The sequence below is a fragment of the Portunus trituberculatus genome, chromosome 42, assembly GCF_017591435.1.
Source record: "Portunus trituberculatus isolate SZX2019 chromosome 42, ASM1759143v1, whole genome shotgun sequence".
Lineage (NCBI taxonomy): Eukaryota > Metazoa > Arthropoda > Malacostraca > Decapoda > Portunidae > Portunus > Portunus trituberculatus.
This window is the reverse complement of record NC_059296.1, coordinates 9,557,704-9,564,437: the sequence shown is the minus strand read 5'-3', so window position 1 is coordinate 9,564,437 and position 6,734 is coordinate 9,557,704.

Here is a 6,734-nt window from a genome sequence, read left to right as displayed (position 1 = left end):
ACTTCTATCTTATCATCTGTGTTATTGCTGTTTCAGGGCCAGCAGCGAGGCGATGACTAAGCGGTGTGGTGCTGATCCCTCTTCTAATCCTGAGCTCACTGACCATGTAGGAGCGAATACATGTTTACCGGAGAGAGAGAGAGAGAGAGAGAGAGAGAGAGAGAGAGAGAGAGAGAGAAGTGAAACACGACACTAATATATACACGCTAATCGTTACACCAGTGATAAGAAAAGGAAAACAAGATATAAGAACACGATTATGAAAAATGAGGAGATGAAGAAAAGGAAGAAGTAAAAGAAAAAGAAGAAAACTATTATATACTATACCAGTGCTACAAGAAAAACGAAAAAAAAAAAGTAAGGAGACGAAGACGAAGAAAAGGATGACAACGATGACGAACATAAAGAAAAAGAAGACGAATGATGGTAAAAAGACGGACATATAGACAGAGAGAAGAAACTAAAAATACCTCACACGCTAATAACTAAATCTGCCTCGCCAGACACAGCGGGGCCAGGGCGGACAGGACAGACGGTATTGGGTGTCTTGACCTGACCTGACCCTTCGCGCCGCCTGCCATGCGAGGCTCCCATGGGTCAGGTCTTTCCTCAGGTCACTTGGGCTTTGACGGGTGACATTCATTTTTGGTTATTTCTTCTCTAATTTCGGTCTTTATTTTTTTTCTCTCTGTTTCTAGATTTCTGTTTTATTCTTTGCTTGATGACGAGAGAGAGAGAGAGAGAGAGAGAGAGAGAGAGAGAGAGAGAGAGAGAGAGAGAGAGATTCGTAATGGTGATGGTTGAAATTAATAGTAAAATGGGGGTAGTGGAAAGGCCAACCTAATTAATTCATATTTATAGGGTAATCAGTCTCCCACGTCATTAATGAACTGCTAACTGTGTCGGCCAGCCAGACACATCCACTGATAATGATAGCAATGTTTTTAGGGTACAGATATAGCATGCTCTCTCTCTCTCTCTCTCTCTCTCTCTCTCTCTCTCTCTCTCTCTCTCTCTCTCTCTCTCTCTCTCTCTCTCTCTCTCTCTCTCTGTCCATGGGGCCCAGTTACCCACCCAACTTTTTCATTGCTGACTCGCCAATCATGGAAATTGAAGGGACCCAAGCGGCGGAGGCACAGAGTGGGCGGCGGCAGAACAGTGGTGGTGGTGGTGGTGATGGTGGATGCTGCGGTGCTAGTGATGGAGATAGTGATAAATAATAGGAGTAAACTAATGTGATTGCTATAGTGATACATATTTTATCACACACACACACACACACACACACACACACACACACACACACACACACAGGGGATGATTCACGGCAGGTGTATCGGCTGGACGCTAAATCTCTGTCAAATTCCTGCCTCCTCACCTTCCCCATTAACACCCACACCTATGCCTACCTCAGCACCTATTCTCCATACGCTCCAATTCCCCCATCCCCCTCCCTTCACGCCTACTCTTCATCCACACCTACTTCATTAACACTTCACACCCATTTCTACCTCACATCGTCCTGCCGCCCACTCACACCCATATCCTCCCCTCACACCGGCTCTACATCCACACTCATCTTTTCCACTTCCACCTTCATCATTTGGTCGCAATTGACAATGATGTCGAAAATTTTATTGGGTATGTTATGATTGTCCTTTCGTTAATATCAATAGCTCCGTAAGATATTGATTGCATGCATGATAATCATCACACACACACACACACACACACACACACACACACACACACACACACACACACACACACACACACACACACACACACACACACAGGTCTCAGTGAAGGCACATGAAAGTAAGTCAGACACGCGATGCAAACACAACCTAGATCTCTCAGTACCTGTCTCGTTTCGTATGGTATTATCATGAAGGCCTGATTTTCAAGCTTAAGACTAATTCAGGTGTTCTCACTGCAGAAGATGTAGAGGAGGAGGGGGAGGAGGAGGAGGAGGAGGATAGTGTTACATAAGGTGTTCGGACAGATACTAAGAAAAAAAAAAAGCCACTCGTCTAGTCACAAAATAAGGTTGGTAAAAATGTCACTGAGGTAAAACAAAATCACATGTATATATTACGATGATTTTACCACAATAGTACGTTGAAAGGAGGAAGTGAAGGAGGAAGTGGGGAGAACGCATGATAAACAAAAATTGGACAAGAGAAGAATAAAAAAAAAAAGTCAGCGAGGACATGGGCAAAAATATGAAAAAAAATATCATAAAAGAAAATAAGATAATTTGTCAGCAATACCGTTCAATTCAGCCAAATATACACACTAGTTACGTCGGTAATCATTAGAAACCATGCAAAGAGTAGTTTGGAGACATTATCTCTTGAAACATTGGTACCTGCCTTCACTACAGTGGACTCGTGTTGGGGAAAGCATGGTGGTGGTGAGTCTTAAGTAGAGGACCCAGGATACTCTGCAGATGTTCACAGGTATTGGCAAAAAGGTAAAGCCCCAAGAATTTATGAGAGAGAGAGAGAGAGAGAGAGAGAGAGAGAGAGAGAGAGAGAGAGAGAGAGAGAGAGAGAGAGAGAGAGAGAGAGAGAGAGAGAGACTATAGTGTTTAATCTTTTTCTAACTGTTATGATGCATGTTTTCGATTGTCACGTTTTTTTTTTTTTTTACGTGTGTGTGTGTGTGTGTGTGTGTGTGTGTGTGTGTGTGTGTGTGTGTGTGTGTGTGTGTGTGTGTGTGTGTGTGTGTGTGTGTGTGTGTGTGTGTGTGTGTGTGTGTGTGTGTGTGTGTGTGTGTGTGTGTGTGTGTGTGTGTGTGTGTGGCGGCGTGTTTATGCGTCAGGCGAGACCAGGACGAAGGGAGAGGAATGATGAGGTGCTGGATAGGGGGAGGGGATGGACAGGGGTGGGTGGGTTGAAAGGAGGAATGGAGAGAGGGAAGGAGAGAGACAGGGAAGGAGGGGGTGATGGAGGGTAACTGCTTATTATTCAAGCTGCTGTCAGGTCTTGTGTCTGTCTGTCTGTTTGTTTACTTCATCTTCATTTATGTAGGGAAAACAATAAGCTGAGTAAGGATTTTGAAGGAGGTACAAATCATTACTTGCATCTGTAATTCTTATCATGTGTGTTTTAGGCGTTTTATTTGCTACTACTCATCTACTTTTGAATAATGTTGGTAATACATGAAAACAATATTAGTTTAATAAATTATCGCTAAAATAATGATGGTGTCTTCAGTCTATGCATTGGGGCAAGCGGCAAAGGGGTAAAGAATAATCTAGTACTTAATGCCACACTACCAAAAAAAAAAAAAAAAAAAAAATACACCACTTTGGGATTACACTACAAAAATATTATAAAAAAAACTAAGCTCAGCATTTTATTCGGCAAAATAATAGTGACTTTGTCTTTTTTTTCTGCATATTAAGGACAGTACTCAAAGGAAAAGCAAATATATAACATTCAATTAAAAAGTAAGCCAAGAGAAGACCATATGAAAAAAAAATCAAATAAAAGAAGAAAAGACGTGAACCAAATAAATTAAATGACAATATGTACGATTATTTAAGTTTATATCTCAATCTGGCCAATAGAAAATGACAGTCTCGCATTACCACACGAAGCACAATTACCACTGCATTATTTCTCACACGACCTGTCAAGCTACAGCACTCACGAATTTAGTGCACTTTCTGATTGGCTCCGTGACTCAGGTATCACGATGGCTCGGCGTGAATTAATCATCGTTGCTTTATCACAGCGTTCATTTATGGAGATGCAACATGGCAGACACCTCTCTCTCTCTCTCTCTCTCTCTCTCTCTCTCTCTCTCTCTCTCTCTGAGTGTGTGTGTGTGTGTGTGTGTGTGTGTGTGTGTGTGTGTGTGTGTGTGTGTGTGTGTGTGTGTGTGTGTGTATGTGTGTCTCGCCCTCGCCTTATCAGGTCGACAATCTATTTTGCTATTACGCGGCGCCGCGCAACAGGTGTGGCCTAAATCTTCCTGTTCTCAACTCACCTGTTCTGCCTCTACAGGTGTGGCCACGTGACAAGAACCAAGCGTGCAAAATTTTACACGTGTCTGAGGGTCACACACCCCCACACCCCACACACACACACACACACACACACACACACACACACACACACACACACACACACACACACACACACACACACACACACACACACACACACACACACACACACACACACACACACACACACACACACACACACACACACATACACACACACACACATACCGCGTAGTGCAGTGGTTAGCACGCTCGACTCACAATCGAGTGGGCCCGGGTTCGAGTCCCGGGGGCGGTGAGGCAAATGGGCAAGCCTCTTAATGTATAGCCCCCGTTCATCGAGGAGTTGTGACCTTGTTGTCCCGGTGTGTGGTGTGCGCCTGGTCTCAGGCCTATCCGAAGATCGGAAACAATGAGCTCTGAGCTCGTTCCGTAGAGGTAACGTCTGGCTGTCTCGTCAGAGACTGCAGCAGATCAAACAGTGAATTACACACACACACACACACACACACACACACACACACACACACACACACAAAGAGTACAATACAAGGCATTAATTACTATTACTAATACAATCGTTGCTATTGTTCAGGTTATTGTTGGTGCAACAGCAACAACAACTATTGCTATTACTATTAAAACTACTACTACTACTACTACTACTACTACTACTATTTACCCTACTTCTATAGCTAAACTACTACTAGTTCTACTTCTACTACTACTACTATTACTACTACTACTTACTGTAGTACTATTAATAGTAGCTATAGTGCAACACTCACCCCACCCATTCACATAGCCAGCCAACGACGCGCGCGCATCCCCCAACACACACACACACACACACACACACACACACACACACACACAACCTAACATTTTCCGATTATTCATGGGGCAATAAATTTTGCAAGTACGACTTTTGCAAATTTGTACTATTGTGCATACGTAACTTACTGCGCTATTTTGGTGTGTGCACGCAACTTGTACACCTTTGCCTTACAGTGTGTGTGTGTGTGTGTGTGTGTGTGTGTGTGTGTGTGTGTGTAAGGAACCTCCCTTGATTGTGTACGTGCGTATCGTACGTATTATTTTGTTCTGGATGTGTGCCTCAGAGGTGCACATATGTGTGTATAACAAGCGACTTAATTTTGGAAGTGTGTAGGTAATATAATATTGTGGTGAGAGGGCTTTACTCCAAACACACACACACACACACACACACACACACACACACACACACACACACACACACACACACACAAAGAGATAGTTTTGGCTAGGAGAGGAGAGTGGAACGGACGAGAAGCTGAAGCCGCACCAGAGAAGGAGGAGGAGGAGGAGGAGGAGGAGGAGGAGGAGGAGGAGGAGGAGGAGGAGGAAAAAGAGGAGGAGGAGGAGAAAGAAGAGGAGGAGGAAAGATGAATGAGAAACAAAAGTGAAGTTGATAAAACATTTTTCAGTCAGCATATATTTTCACGTAGCGTGATAATCTCTCTCTCTCTCTCTCTCTCTCTCTCTCTCTCTCTCTCTCTCTCTCTCTCTCTCTCTGAAATAAATCTAATATCCGCATAAACATCACCCCCAACCACACCACCACCACCACCGCAATTGACAATAAGCTCACAAGACTTACACATTATAATCTACCAGTTGTTTATTTATTGGAGGCTCTGTGTCAGGCGGCCTCCAGTGCGGGGCAGACTTCCTTGACTGTATAGCGGCAATGCTGCTGACCTAGCATTCAATCAACGACGCTCCACCCATTACTGCTGAGGCGAGGAACGTTGTAGCAAAGCGGAGGTGCAAGACGGCTATTGTTTGCACTATCAGTGTTTTCCTGAAGGATGAAGTGAGGTCAACTATTATATGTGGGTCTCACGTGGAAGTCTAGCTTATTTGCGGTATTAAACCCATTTTAGATAAGTAAAAGCGAATTGTTGCCATGTCTGTCTAGCAAGAAAGGTCAGCAGGTCTGCAATAATCATTCTGGAGTTGCTACCATGCATTTCGCACGAGGTGCTCATCTCACTCAACTCTTGTTGAAGTGGCTTGGCGACAACCTGTTAAAGGCACGAAATCTGTGCAATCTGGTTTATCGTTCAGAAAGGCAATAAATGAACGCGTCTTTGCTGTACTCTCAGGAGATGGAACAGCCAGCGTCCATATGAAAAACAAAGGCATGTGCCGCGTAGGCGGTACATCTAGTGCTAATTCACTGAAGACTGACTGTCAAAGGATAAGACAGTAGAGTGGTTACAAGGATGGCCTGTTGACTGAGTGATTCGTGTTCGTCTGATCATTATTTATGTAATTATCTCAGTGCGATATACGATTTTTTTTAAATGTCATTCATTCCGACCGCGTCCTCTGTGAAGCTGACATGTGAAAGAACAAACTTATATATGATGCCGTTACGACACGTTATCTGACAGCAACAGAATATGCTGCCTCGTCAGCGCACTATTTGTACCCTAGCAGCGCACATGGGTAGATGACAGTGTCCTATTTGTGCAGTCAATGTAGGTCTGATGGCTCACGAGGCAATACATGTGGAGGAGGCGAGGCGGCTTGGCGTTAGATCCTAGTCAGAGACACGTTTGTGTCAGTAGATTCATTGAGTGAAACATCTGTCTTCTATTTGTAAGTTAGGTGGAGCTTGTAACTCCCAGACAACAGTAGATACCGTAATGTATGGACTCGCCGGGAA